The 14,826-nt window shown below is 49.6% G+C and overlaps 1 long non-coding RNA gene across 1 annotated transcript; it reads left to right on the top strand.

The window, feature by feature from the left end:
• The first annotated feature begins 1,140 nt into the window (after positions 1–1,140).
• On the top strand, positions 1,141–10,917 carry LOC122476349. Its single transcript, XR_006295461.1, has 3 exons — positions 1,141–2,215; positions 4,723–4,791; positions 10,832–10,917. It is a non-coding gene; the product is annotated as an uncharacterized LOC122476349 (long non-coding RNA).
• Positions 10,918–14,826: the final 3,909 nt, after the last annotated feature.

Here is a 14,826-nt window from a genome sequence, read left to right as displayed (position 1 = left end):
TGCGAGTGGGGGAGGGGTAAAGAGTGAGAGGGAGAGAGAGAATCCCAAGCACTCTCAGTGCAGAGCCCTCCACAAGGCCTGAACCCACGATACCGCAAGATCATGACCTGATCCGAAACCAAGAGTCAGATGCTTAACCCGGGTGCCCCAGCATGCTTTTCTTGGTGGAGTTCATGCATTGGCTCAGAAGGCAAAAACCAGAGAGGAGTCAGGCCCAAAACAGTTTTGAAAACGCATCTGCATATATATTCTGGGATGGTTGTCTTTAAAAATGTTTCCCCATGAGATGAGTCCTTCATCTCAAAAGTACCTCCAAGAGACTCCTCACTGCCCTATCCACAACCTGGCCTTTCCCTCACTTCATCTTTTTATTTATTTATTTTTTCAATGTTTGTTTATTTTTGAGAGAGAGAGAGACAGCCTGAGCAGGAGAGGGGCAGAGAGAGAGGGAGACACAGAATCCCAAGCAGGCTCCAGCCTCTGAGCTGTCAGCACAGAGCCGGACCTGGGGCTCGAACTCAGGAACCGTGAGATCATGACCTGAGCCGAAGTCGGACGCTTAACTGATGGAACCACCCAGGTGCCCCATTCCTCACTTCACCTTTTTTTTTTTTTAATTTTTTCTTTCAACGTTTATTTATTTTTGGCACAGAGAGAGACAGAGCATGAACGGGGGAGGGGCAGAGAGAGAGGGAGACACAGAATCCGAAACAGGCTCCAGGCTCCGAGCCATCAGCCCAGAGCCCGACGCGGGGGCTCGAACTCACGGACCGCGAGATCGTGACCTGGCTGAAGTCGGACGCTTAACCGACTGCGCCACCCAGGCGCCCCTCACTTCACCTTTTAAAAAAAAACTATGTTCAGTCTGACCTCATCTTGTTAACATTTTCACTTGTTTCTTGTCTTTTGCCACCCTCGCTGGCCTGGAACTGTGACTAGCATATAGATATTGAACAAAGATTTGAATGAGTAAATCACTTTCATTTATTTATTTATTTATTTATTTATTTATTTATTTATTTATTTATTTATAATCTCTTGAATGAGTTAATCACGTTTTTCTTTTCTTTCCTTTGTTTGCGTGTGTGTGTGTGTGTGTGTGTGTGTGTGTGTGTGTGTGTGTGTGTGTTTAGTAATCTCTACACCCAACGTGGGGCTCAAACTCACAACCCCGAGGTCAAGAGCCGCGCGCTCTTCCAGCCGAGCCAGCCAGGTGCTCCAGGTTAATCACTTTGGTGAAGTCACCTCTCACAGAGCCGTTCGCTGAGGCCTCATCGACGCAGCCAGGTCTGATTGCAAACAAATGCGCCCCGATCATAGATGAGGTCGAATCACGGAACTGAAAGGTCCTCCCAGGGAAGCCGCCGGACGCTCTGAACTTTGTGGAATGGAATCGCAAACGGCAACCTGGCTGGGGATACCACATCAGTTCATTCGAGTGTCCTTAATACGGTGCATGTCAACTGCTGACTTTCACATGTGAGCACATCGGCCGAGTCCTTTTCTTTTCCAGAATTAACAGCCTGTATTGCGGCGCCAGGGTATCTGTTCTCTTCCTTTGCGGCTGGGGGTTTCTAGAGATGCTCCGTTGATTCCACTAGATGGCGCTCCTCACCATCTCAGAGCGCCTGGTGGATCCCTGCTGTTACCAATGTGCTGCTGCTCCCTTGGAGGCCATTCCCGCGGTGGGTAACCGGGCGGGAGAACTGCCCTGCCCGGTCCAGGCCTGCCCATTGTGACTCCACCTTTTGGTGGTGAGTGCCCGGAAGTGGAGGCGGTTCCCTGTGGGAGTACCAAGGTTTGTATTTGAACGCGAACAAGTGAATCGATTCTTCCTGAGCTCCACAGAGCGAGGCTAATTTAGGAGACTGGAGGTGGAATCTGAGAGGCCGATGATGTCGGATCTTGGCTCGACTTTCGGGGTTAGGGTTTTTCCAGTCCAGGGCTTCATCTCACTCAACTGTTTGCTTAGCGTTCTGCTTTCTACTGCATGCTGGTGAACCAGGGCAGTCATCCTCAGTGACAGGAGAGAGGGTGGCACATTGCTCGAGGCGTGGAGAATCACTGTGTCTGATCACAGAGCTGGACACGAGACCAGCTCGGAAGGTGGAAAGGATCCTCAAGAACCGCTGGGCTGGGGTTTCGGGCTGCTGTTGCCCGATTCCCTCCTAACGCTAGTAGCCAAGGCCAGGTGGACATCCAGGGCCGCTCTTTGGTAAGTTGGTATTGGCTCCACGGGCTGGCCCCGGTCTACCTCCAGGGGTGCAGCATAGTAACCCGGATGTCTTAGGGGCACAACGTACTTTTCGTCAACTCAAGTGATAATTTCCATGGCCGCCTCCTCCCAGTGGACCGGCTCCCCCACCAACACGCACAGTTCAGGAGTTTATTGACTCCTGTGTTTCAGAAAAGCAATTAAATGTGTAGAAAGTCTGTCTTCCGCGTACACATTATGCTTATTTATAGCAATTGCGGTGTTCTTGAGAAGCTAGTATTACTAGTGGTGAATTTACACCTACAGTTTTAAATCAGGTGATTCTTTCAAGTGAGAGCATGAGGTTTGGTGTTATGAAAGGCACTTCCTCGTTAGGTAGATAAAGAGCATTTCCACTACCCCAAAAAGCTCCCCCATGCTCTCTTTTTTTTTTTAAAGTGAGGTCCACGCACAACGTGGGGCTTGAACTCAAGACTCTGAGATCAGGAGTTGCAGGCTGGGCTGATTGGGCCAGCCAGGTGCCCCTCCCGCATACTATTTCGTATTCAAACAACCTCCAGCTTTTGGCAGCCAGTGATCTGCCTTGTTTTCTTTTTTTCTTGCTTTGTTTATTTATTTTGAGAGAGAGAGCACATGGGAATGGCAGAGAGGGGGGAAGAGAGAGAATCCCAAGCAGGCTCCACGCTTTCAGTGCAGAGCCCGGCGCGGGGCTCGAACCCATGAACCACGAGATCACGACCTGAGCTGAAATCAAGCGTTGGATGCCCAACCAACTGAGCCACCCCGGCGTCCCCAATGACCTGCTTTTTATCACTATTTTACCTTTTCTAGAGTTTCACAAAAATTGTATCTTACATATAGTATGTACCCTTTGTGTCTGACTTGTTTAATTGAGTGTAATACTTTTGAAATTCATCTATGCTCTTGGGTATATCAGTTGTCCACCCTTTCAGTTGTTGAGTAGTATTACTTGTACGATTACACCACAATTTATTTATTCAATCACTAGTAGAGGGACAGGTGGTTTGTCTACAATTTGTGGCTATTGAATAAATAGCTGCATAAATGCTGCATAAATGAATAAAGCTGCTGTGAACATGTGTATACAAGTGTTTCTGTGGCCATACATTTCCATTCCTTTTGGATAAGTTTAGGAGTGAGACTGCCGGATCACATGGTAAGTATATGTTTAATTTTATAAGGAAACAACTTCCAGTTTTCCAAAGCGGCTGTACCACTTGGCAGCAACGTATGAGAGATCCAATGTTTCCATGTCCTTACCCCTGCTTGATATTGTAAGTCTTTTTAAGTTTAGCTCTTCTGGTGGATTTGCAGCGGTATCTTATTCTGGTATAAATTTGCATGTTCTTGACGTTTAATGTTATGGCACATCTTTTCGTAAGTCGATTTGAAACAGCAAATATCTTCCTTGGTGAAGTATGTGTTCAGATCTTTGGTCTGTTTTTAACCAAGATTGTGTGTGTGTGTGTGTGTGTGTGTGTGTGTGTGTATTTGGGACTTAGATATAAATCCCTTACCGTGTATATATTTTACCAATATTTTCTCCCAGTCTATGGCTGGCCTTTTCATTTTTTTTTCACGTTTATTTATTTTTGACAGAGAGAGAGAGAGAGACAGAGACAGAGTGCAAGTGGGGGAGGGGCAGAGAGAGAGGGAGACACAGAATCTAAAACAGGCTCCAGGCTCTGAGCTGTCAGCACAGAGCCTGACATGGGGCTTGAACTCATGGACTGTGAAATGATGGCCTGAGCTGAAGTCGGATGCTTAACTGACTGAGCCACCCAGGCACCCCTCATTTTGTTAATCATGTCATTTAAGAGCAAATTTTAAAATTTTTTAGAAGTCCAATTTATCCATTTTTTCTTCCATGGTCCATGCTTTTTGTGCCATTTCTCAAAAATCTTTCCCTAATGCGAAGTCAAATATATATATTTTATTTTATTTTATTTTTCCACGTTTTTATTTATTTTTGGGACAGAGAGAGACAGAGCATGAATGGGGAGGGTCAGAGAGATAGGGAGACACAGAATGGGAAGCAGGCTCCAGGCTCTGAGCCATCAGCCCAGAGCCTGACGCGGGGCTCGAACTCACGGACCGCGAGATCGTGACCTGGCTGAAGTCGGACACTTAACCGACTGCGCCACCCAGGCGCCCCAATATATTTTAAAGACCTATACCTTCCATTGTTACTTTAAAACTTTTTTAAATGTTTATTTATTTTTAAGAGAGAGCACGAGCAGAGTTAGGGCAGAGAGAGAGAGAAAGACAGAGAATCCAAGCAGGCTCTGTGTTGTCAGCACAAAGCCCGACATGGGGCTCAATCCCATGACACTGGGATCATGACCTGAGCTGAAATCAGGAGTCGGTTGCTCAATGGACTGAGCCACCCAGGTGCCCCTCTGGGCCAGTAATTTCTGATTTGTAATCCATTTCCTTCTTTCTGCTGTAAATTACATGATGTATTTTATCTATCTCCCAATTTACAGATGAAGGACCCAAAGCATCATGACCTACCCAAGATGACACAACTAGGAAGAATGGCAAAAAATGGGCAGGTAAACCCAGTCTGCTGCTCGAGTCCCTGCCTCATTCCTCTTAGGCAGTCTTCATAGACGAGATGGAAATAGAGCTAGACTTGGAAAAAATAAGTACTCTTAATTGGGTAAATGTTGGGGAAAGGGGGCAGTTAATGGGTAAGGAGGCAAAGGATATTTCAAGTAGGAAAAACAGCTTTAGAGAAAATGTGAAAATGAAAGAATATAGAAACATGTTGGGGAACGGCTAATAGGTCAGGCAAGCTGGGTATGAGTTCTATGGGATGGAAAATGTAGCGGAGAATAAAGTTGTTACTCTAAATGATAGAGTGTTTTGAAGGCCATGCGAAGAGATTTGGTCTGTTTCGTGCTACATAAAGGCGGTGACATGGCCAAACTGGTTCTTTTGGATTACTTCATGGGTCATTGGTAGATGGATTGTGTTCAAGCCCCACGTGAAGCATAAAGCTTAGTTAAAAATAAAAGGGGGAGGGGCGCCTGGGTGGCGCAGTCGGTTAAGCGTCCGACTTCAGCCAGGTCACGATCTCACGGTCCGTGAGTTTGAGCCCCGCGTCAGGCTCTGGACTGATGGCTCAGAGCCTGGAGCCTGTTTCCGATTCTGTGTCCCCCTCTCTCTCTGCCCCTCCCCCGTTCATGCTCTGTCTCTCTCTGTCCCAAGAATAAAAATAAATGTTGAAAAAAAATTTAAAAAATAAATAAATAAATAAAAGGGGGGGGAGGGCGCCTGAGTGGCTTAGTCGGTTAAGCGTCTGACTTCGGCTCAGGTCATGATCTCACGGTCCCTGAGTTTGAGCCCCGAGTCGGGCTCTGTGCTGATGGCTCGGAGCCTGGAGCCTGCTTCGGATTCTGTGTCTCCCTCTCTCTCTGACCCTCCCCCATTCATGCTCTGTCTCTCTGTGTCTCAAAAATAAATAAACATTAAAAAAAAAATAAATAAATAAAAGGGGGGGCGCACCTGGGTGGCTCAGTCAGTTGAGCGTCCGACTCTTGGTTTTGGCTCAGGTCATGACCTCACTGGTTTGTGAGTTCAAGCCCCACATCGGGCTCTGTGCTGACAGTGTGGAGCCTGCTTGGGATTCTATCACTCCCTCTCTCTCTGCCCCTCCCCCAAAAGTAAATAAATAAACTTAAAAAAAAAAAGGAAAAGGTTATGACATTTTTTTTAAATGTTTACTTTTGAGAGAAAGAGAGACAGAGTGTGAGCAGGGAAGGGACAGAGAGAGAAGGGGAGACACAGAATCGGAAGCAGGTTCCAGGCTCCGAGCTGCCAGCAGAGAGCCCGACACGGGGCTCGAACGCACGAACTGCAAGATCGTGACCTGAGCCGAAGTTGGACGCTTAACCAACTGAGGCACCCAGGCACCCAGTTATGACATTTCTTACTCCCCAGCATATTCATAATTGTTATGACTATTTAGTTTAAAATTTGATTTACATATCTTTCTCTTAGTAAGTCATAAACTCCTAAAGCACCATAGCTTAGTTATGAAGGTGGGCCCAGAGCTCAGCCTAGAGCTTGCTTGACTCGCATTAATTTGTTCATTCAATATCTTTTATGACCACAGTGAGAGACCCTGTACTCAGCTGAATATTCATTTATTTAGGAAAGATTTACTGAGCACTTGCTGTGTGCCGAGCCAAGTGCTGAGAACAGGGATGTGAACAACGCTGGCAAGGGCTCTGCTCTCAAGCTTACATCTTAGATGGGGGAGTTGATACACAAACAAAAAAATGAACAAGGTAACGTCAGGTGGTGAGCTATGCCTTGAAGATAATGGAAGAGAGAGAGATCCGATAGGGAGAAACTTGGGGAATGACTCTGGATACAGTCATGAGGGTAACTTTGGCCTCATACCTGAATGGTAGGAAGGAGTGAGTCATAAGGTGATGGGGGGAAGGGAGGGATGGAAGAAGGGAGTGAACTAGGAAATGCCAATGGATGAGAGGCGAGGGCCAGATCATGCAGAGCCTACAGGAAGGAAATTTGGATTTGTTCTAAGTGTAGTTGGAGTGCTTGAACTAGTAGGTATTCAAGCCCTTAGTGGTGTGTTTTTCTCTGTGTAAAGATCCTCTGGCTCTTGTGTGAAAAACGCAGCGGGCCAAGCAAGGGAGGAGGGACACCAGATGGAGAGGCTATTGGGACGGTCTGTGTGGGACATGATGGAGGCTTGGACGAGGTGGCAGTGGAGGTGGAAAGAGGGTATATCTGGATGGACATCCAGTTGATTGGATGAGGAATGCGAAGAAAAGAAGGATATCTTGGGTGATTCCCAAGTGAGATGACCAAACATCCTGGCTCGCTTGAGACTGAGGAGTTTCCTGGGACAGGGTTTTCAGAGCTAAAACGAGGACCAGCCCCGGGCAAACCAGGACAAGTGGTCACCCTAGTCCTAGGCTTTTGGGGCAAGCAATGCGGTGATTACTGCGTGTGCCACATATTGAGATAAAGAGTACTTGGGGAGAACAGATCTGGAGCCGGAGATCAAGAGTCCTGTTTTGACCACATTAAGTTTGAGATAGTTATTAAACATCCCTGTGAGTGATTAGGCAATGGGATATATGCATCTGAAGCCCAAGGGAGAGGTCAGATTCAGATAAAAATCTGGAAGCCAGCAGCCCGTAGATGGAATTTAACACAATGGGGGAGATGGCCCAGGGGGAGATCCAGGTCGAGGGTGAAGTTTGGATTCTCTCAACATTCTGATGTTAAGCAGAGGAGAAGCAGTTACCCAAGATATTAAGAAGGAATAGGGGCGCCTGGGTGGCGCAGTCGGTTAAGCGTCCGACTTCAGCCAGGTCACGATCTCGCGGTCCGTGAGTTCGAGCCCCGCGTCAGGCTCTGGGCTGATGGCTCAGAGCCTGGAGCTTGTTTCTGATTCTGTGTCTCCCTCTCTCTCTGCCCCTCCCCCGTTCATGCTCTGTCTCTCTCTGTCCCAAAAATAAATAAACGTTGAAAAAAAAAATTTAAAAAAAAAAAAAAAAAAAAAAAAAAAAAAGAAGGAATAGCCATTGAAGTGGGAGGTAACCCAGGAGAATGGGGTGTCGTGCAGGCCTAGAGAAAAAAAAGGGCTTCCTGAAGGTGGGAGTGGCCAAATGCTACTGGGGAAAATGAAGACAAAAAAGCAGATTTAAAATACAGTCCCTGAAAATAAAAGAGAGATAAACCAAGAAACAGACTATAGAGAGCTATAGAGAACAAACTGATGGTTACCAGAGGGGAGATGGAGGGGGGGGATAAGTGAGACAGGTGATAGGGATTAAGGAGTGCACTTGTCTTGATGAACACAGGCTGATTAAAATAAAAACTTAAGGGACGCCTGGGTGGCGCAGTCGGTTAAGCATCCGACTTCAGCCAGGTCACGATCTCGCAGTCCGTGAGTTCGAGCCCTGCGTCAGGCTCTGGGCTGATGGCTCAGAGCCTGGAGCCTGTTTCCGATTCTGTGTCTCCTTCTCTCTCTGCCCCTCCCCTGCTCATGCTCTGTCTCTCTCTGTCCCAAAAATAAGTAAACGTTGAAAAAATCTGAATCATTTAACGGCGTGGAGGTGAGTGTTCCCGGAGGTGAGAATAGTAAGGTATTGTGGGGTTAGGACGTTGGTCAGTTCACTCACTTTAGTACTGAAATCACCCCGAATGAGAGGGAGCCAAGGCATGGCGGGGAAGGTGCTAAGCCAGGAGCCAAAGTCTCTGATGAGTGTAGACCAGCACAGTGGGGGGGTGGCAGAGCCCGGAGGGGAAGAAACCGGTTGGCTGAAGGCTGGAGCCATTTTCACATAGAGATAGGCGCATAATGGTGCCTTACGCATTTATTGAGCTAAACTGAGCCAAAGTGCTGTGTTAGTTCCAGGAAATGCCCAAGTCAGCACCAGCTGCCATTTTCTAGAAAAACCCCCGGTCAGACATTTAAAGGGGGCGCGGCAAGAGCATTGCCTGAACCGCGGATTCAAGAAGGGACCCGGAGAGGAAACCTCAGCAGGTTGACTCTGGGGCCCGTCCTCCCGGCTCCACCCAGCCCACATCTCCTTGCCCGGAGCGGAGGCCTGACGCTCTCGTTCCTCCCCTCCCCTCTCTGGGGAGCTGCCAGTGCCAGTGCTCCTCGCCACGACGCGGCCCTGGCAGGAGACATCAGCCAGCCATCTTGGGCTGGCGTCCTTCCCAGGAGAAGCCAGAGCGGCGCCTTGGAGATGGGAGCTGAGGGGGGCACGTTTCAGGCGAACTTCTCACCGGCGGGCAAGGGCTCATTAGCCAAACGATCATCTTCCCCAGGCCCGCTGTCGGACCAACTTAAAAATAACCCGAGCTGTCTCCCCACCCTTTGGCGCAGGAGTGCAAGTCGCTTCCTGCTCAGACAGAACCCACCCGAACCTCAGCCCTTCTAGAACACTAGCAGCATCCGCACATTCCTTCTCCTTACGAGGGACGTGACTGCGCTCAAGGCTTTTCCCTTCCGGACACCGCTCCCTCTTGTCCTCACTAGCCTCGTGTTTTCCAGTTGCCTTTGTGGATTCCTTCTCACTAACTTGACCTTTCAGAGTCGGAGTGCCCGGTTCTCAGCCCCTGAGCTCCCGCCTCCTCCCTCCCCACACTCACTTCCTTTGTGACCTCAACCAGCCTTGTGGCTTTCCCACCATCCAATCACCGGGCGACACCACATGTGTATCTCTACTCCTGAGACAGACTCTCGCCTTGTACGGCCAGTCACCTCCTTGGCATCTCTACTTGGGTACCTCCTAGGCATCTCCAGCGTAACGTGCTTGGAACCGAACCTGCGTCTCCCCACTCTCCCCTGCCACACCTGTCTCTCCTGCAGCCTGCTCTCGTCTCAGTCTATGGCAACCCAGTCCTCCAGCTGCTCAGCCCAAATACCTCGGAGTCATCCTGACTCCTCCCTTCCCCTCACAGCCCAGTTACAGTCTAATCTACCAGAAAATCTGTCAGCTCTTCCTTCAACAGATACCCAGAAAAAGTCACCATTTCTCACCGTTTCTACCCCCAGCGCCGTGAACCAAGCCATCCCTGTATCTTGCAGTAGTCTCCTAGCTGGACTCTGCCTCTACCCTGTCCAAACAGCAGCCAGAATGATCCTCGAGAAAATGTTAAGCCAGGAAGGGGGCACCTGGGTGGCTCAGTCACCCAAGCGTCTGACTCTTGATTTTGGCTCAGGTCGTGATTCTAGGGTCATGGGATCGAGCCCTGCGTTGGGCTCCGCGCTGAGCGTGGAGCCTGCTTAGGATTCTTTCTCTCTCTCCCTCCGCCCCTCTCCCCGGTTCGCATGCTCTCTCTCTCTCTGAAATAGAACAAAATAAAAAACAAATTAAAAAACCCCAAACATTGAACCGTGAAGATCATGGCACCCCTACAGGGAACCCTCCACTGGCTCTCCGCCTCATTTAGAGGCGAACATAACTATTAAATACCAGCATTCAATAAAGGCTACCATCATCGTTATTCTTTATAGAGCAGAGGAATCTGTTATAATCTTCTTGTGACTATGTAAGTCTCTTGGCCAAATACGTTTACACGATAAAGTAAATGTCTTGAAATCTAGCTTTCTGCTGCAGACTGGGTTTCCAGGAGACCCGAGTTGTGGAATTCTGCTGTGGAATTGCCACAATTCTGGGTTCTTCCTGAGTTTCCCTGTGTCCTCCAAGAGGAAAATGCAGGCTTCGGATGAGATGATCGCTCAGATCTTCTCTTGATCTAAAATTGTGGTTTTCTCGAAAGAGAAGCGTTCTCGTTCTGGGCATCACAAAAAATGCAGGTGGTTATCTCATTGGCTTTCCCCCCCAAAAACCACACTGTTTACACCAAAGGAAAAGAAACACGAGACACTGTGACCTTTGTATTGGTCAGGACTTTTTGGTTGTTAGGGGCAGAAGCCCAATTCAAACTGGCTGAAGCAAATAAGGGCACCTACAGGTTGAAATCCCAGAGGTAGTGCGTCCTCTGGTGAGCTGGGTCCGAGGGCTCATGGGATATGAGGAGGACCCGGGTTCCCCTTATCTCTGGTTCCACTTTTTCCTGTATTGGTTTCCCTTTCAGCGGCCTCTCCCACCCGAAGATCCCAGGAGCTCCCAACGACAATTGCCAGCTTCAAATCCAAGAGAAAAAGAGAATTCTGGGTCCTTTAAAAAAAGTAAATTTCACTGGGGCACTTGGGAGGCTCAGCCGGTTAAGCATCCCGACTCTTGGTTTCGGCTCAGGTCATGATCTCACGGTTCGTAATTTCAAGTGCCCACATCGGGCTCTGCGCTGACAGTGTGGAGCTTGCTTGGGATTCTCTCTCTCTTCCTCTCTCTCTCTCTCTCTCTGCCCCTCCTGCACTCCCCCCCTCAAAATAAATAAATAAACTTAAAAAAAAAAAAAGTAAATCTCATTGATTTGGTCTGAGTCATGTGTCCTTTCCTGAACCAATCACTATGGCCAGGGGAACAGAGAGTCAGATTCACCACATCCGTGCCACAGTCCCTGCCCCCCAGTAGGGCTGGCGTGGGGCGAGGCCAGCCCATCCAACCCCCATGGGCTGAGAGTGGCAGAAGGGACAATGTCAGAAAGGAAATTCAGGGGCTGTTAACAGAAGAAAGGAGATTAGATATTGGACAAGTCAAGATAATAGACATTTCCTTGAGGCCTCAGTAAGATTTTTTTTACAAGCACTGCATTAATTTCTGAGGTCCGCTGTAAGAAGTCACCACAACCTGGGCAGCTTAAAACTACCCAAATGCATTCTGTCACAGTGCTGGAGGCCCGAAGTCCAACATCAAGAGGTTGGCTGGGCCACACTCCGCCTGGAGGCTCGGGGGGGGGGGGGGGGGGCGGGGAGAATTCCTTCTTTGCCTCTTCCAGCTTCTGGTGGCTGTCCATATTTTTGACTTGTGGCCACATCACCTCAATCTGTGCCTCTGTGGTCACCTTGCCTCCTCCCCTTTGGTCTGCTTCAAAGCTCCCCCTGCGTGTCTCTTATGGAGGATGCTTGTCATCGAATTTAGGACCCACCCGAGTAATCAGGATCATCTCTTCATCTCCAGATCCTTAACTTAATTACATCTGCAAAGACCTTTTTTCCAAATAAGGTCACATTCGTAGATTCCAGGGATTTAACATGGACAGCTGTGGGGGCTGTTTTTCAACCCACCACTGGCACCAAATGAAAAGCATGATTATATATAAGTGATGAATCTGAGGCCTCAAAATATATGAGAGGATCAGAATCATTTCTAAACATTACAGGTACTTTTTACCCATAAGCTTTGTTGCCTTTTAAAAAAGTAAAATAAAATTTGCTTCAGGGGAGAACAACTACCTTTTTAACTGGTCCACAAAGCACATAAGGTTTTCATTTCAACGTATCAACCCCCCTGCTCTCTTCCAGGTAACTGTTGAAGCAAGGGCCGTGTTTATTTGAGTTTACTACTCCTTTTCTGCCTCGTTTTGAACTCCTTTTGATAAAATGTCTTCCTGAGCAGTATTGATACTGATCACACCTGATAAACAAGATCTACAATGTGAAAAGTCACTGGTGAGGATGCCCCACGATTGGAAAAGTGTTTTCAAAACTGCTTTTTTCACATGAGTAAAAAAAAAATTTCCAAATCTCAACCAACACCCTTTGCATGTCTAGGTAAACATTCTAAGGAACCCCAGGGTGGATTGGAGACACATAATGCAAAGATCTCGTGAAGAAATCAACAGGAACCCCTACACCTCAAAGAAGACAGCGGCAGAATGCGTGTTTTCAAATATATGTCACTTCAACCCCTATTTCCACCCACATTCGGCCCAAGCAGCTGCCCTTACTGGTTGCTCAGGTTAGACTGGGAGCGCGCTGGCTGCTGGTATTTTCCCTGGGGGCATCTTGGCAATAATTCTGGGGGTTCAGATCCTTCGATATCACAGGGGCTGGGTAGGTGGCTCTGTGCTTTATCAGCAGGATGAGTCCCTTACAGGTGTTTCCCAAGACTGGGGACTGTGGACAGGCGACTGAAGTTGGAGGGGAGTCTGATCCCTGACCCTCCCAGCCTCCCCCGTTCAGGAAGTTAGTGGCACAGGGAGGGCCTCACCTGTGCTTCTCAGGTGTAGCTCTGTTTTGCTCTCCAATGCAGCTTTTTTGGTTAGAAACCCATAGGATCTGAGAAGGGAGGACAAAGTTGGGTGTGGGGTTCAACTACTCCTCTGCGTCCGCAGAACGGGCTCAGCTTTGACCTGGCATCCAGGGGCCAACTTGGAAACGTTGGCAGAGTGAATTCCCAGAGTTGGAGGCAACATGATGTAATGGCAAGAGTTCTGGCCCGGACGTTGGTGGGCACATCCTTGTCTGCCTCAGTTTCCCATATTTAAAACAAGAGGATCGGACCAGATGTTCTCTGAGGCATCTTCTATCTTCACTATCAGATGCATACATGTTACGTCCTCCAGGTTGAGCACTGGGATACCTGGGAAGGCTCACTGTCTGTTTCTTTTTCCAGAAAACACGCTCTACGCACACCTCAACGAGGCTCATGGCTGTATCCAGCCGACCCCTAAATAAGGTCCCAAAGTACAGGACTGTGGTTAGAGTTAAGGGATGTTCGCAGCTCTGACAGTATCAGTCATCATCAAACATTAATTAGGTGCCCCAGGTCGGTGCTTGGACTACAGAAATGCATAAGATGAGCCCCTGCCTCATGCAGATGAGTAAATCAAGGATTGCGTCACAGTGTGATAAGTTCCACCAGGGTTATTAACAAGGCCTCATGACAGGCAGGATGGACAGACAAATCAATCTGGGGTGAAGTCAAGCATGGCTTCCCGGAGGAGGACTTGCCAGCTGCCGTGCAACACGTTGCTTCCTCTAAAGGCAGGTGTCTTTCTCATTGTCTAATGACTCCCTTGGGTCTAACACATGGATTGGAAAGGTGTGCACCTAATAGGAGCCCCAGGGGCTGGTCCGGAGGAAGTTGGGAAAAGCTCACTACACCCGGACTTCGATACAGAGACAGCCCAACTGTGGGTTCCAGCAATACTATTTCTGATATGCCACTTTTGAATGTTTGCAACCTGCATTCTGTGCACAGAACACATTCCAGTCTTTTTTTTTTTTTTTTCTTTTCTTTTTTTCTTTTTTCTGTTCCCTTTCCCTTTTCCTTTTCTGGTGCAAGTTAGGGGGAAGGGACACAAAAGCTGCTGTTCTCTGGGTGTGTTCCTAAGGTCTCCCTCCGATTCTCCTTAGTCATGGCAGGCTTCTTGGAGGAAGTGCTCAGAAACAAAAGTAAGAGCTAGCTTGACTAATGAGGCTGACATCCAGGGCCCCTTGCTGCCCACACCCGTGCGTGCCACCCTTCCCTGCATTTGACCTTTGTTCCTCTGCTAACCTCCCTCCAAGCAGAACCAGGTTTGACCACCCGCCCTTTTCTGGTCAGGGGCCGGACGTGTCCCCTAGGTTCGTCATTCAAAGCCCTTTCGGCCAAACTGGTGCCCCGCGCCCCGCGCCGGGGTCTGGGGACCCGCCGAGCTGCCGCTGTTAGTCCTCCCGGCTGTGAATTACCTTCGGCGGCGGCGGCGGCGGCGGCGGCGGCGGCGGCGCGGCCCCGCCTCCCCTCGGCCGGCCGGCGGTTCAAGTGCAGGTTCGCAGCTGGGAGCGAAGAGGCGACACCCCTCGCTCGCGCACGGCGACCTGCTCCTCGGGCGGCTGCGGGCGGGGAGGGGACAGCGCTCGGCGCGGCGGCCAGCAGTCCGGCGAGGGAGCGTCGGAACCCCCCGCGGCGCGGATTGCCCGGCGTTAAGTTGAGGAGGCGTCCGAAGCGGGATCCGGACGGGGAGGCGGCGGCTGGAGTGGGGGCCCGGCCCCGCCGGGGTTAAGTCTCGCCTGCTCACTGCTGCCCGGCTGGCGGCCGCCGCCTTCAGTGAGAGGCCGGCGCCCCGCAAGGACCCTTCCACACCCCCCCCCCACCTCCGTCCCCCTCCCCGCCTGCGGGAGGGCGGACGGTGGGGGCTGCTGGGCAGGAAGCCCTCCCCCCCCAACTCCCCCCCCCCCCCCCGTCAGCTCCGCGCCCCGGGGG

The sequence above is a fragment of the Prionailurus bengalensis genome, chromosome E4 (assembly GCF_016509475.1).
Source record: "Prionailurus bengalensis isolate Pbe53 chromosome E4, Fcat_Pben_1.1_paternal_pri, whole genome shotgun sequence".
Lineage (NCBI taxonomy): Eukaryota > Metazoa > Chordata > Mammalia > Carnivora > Felidae > Prionailurus > Prionailurus bengalensis.
This window is presented reverse-complemented; position numbering and strand designations above follow the sequence as displayed.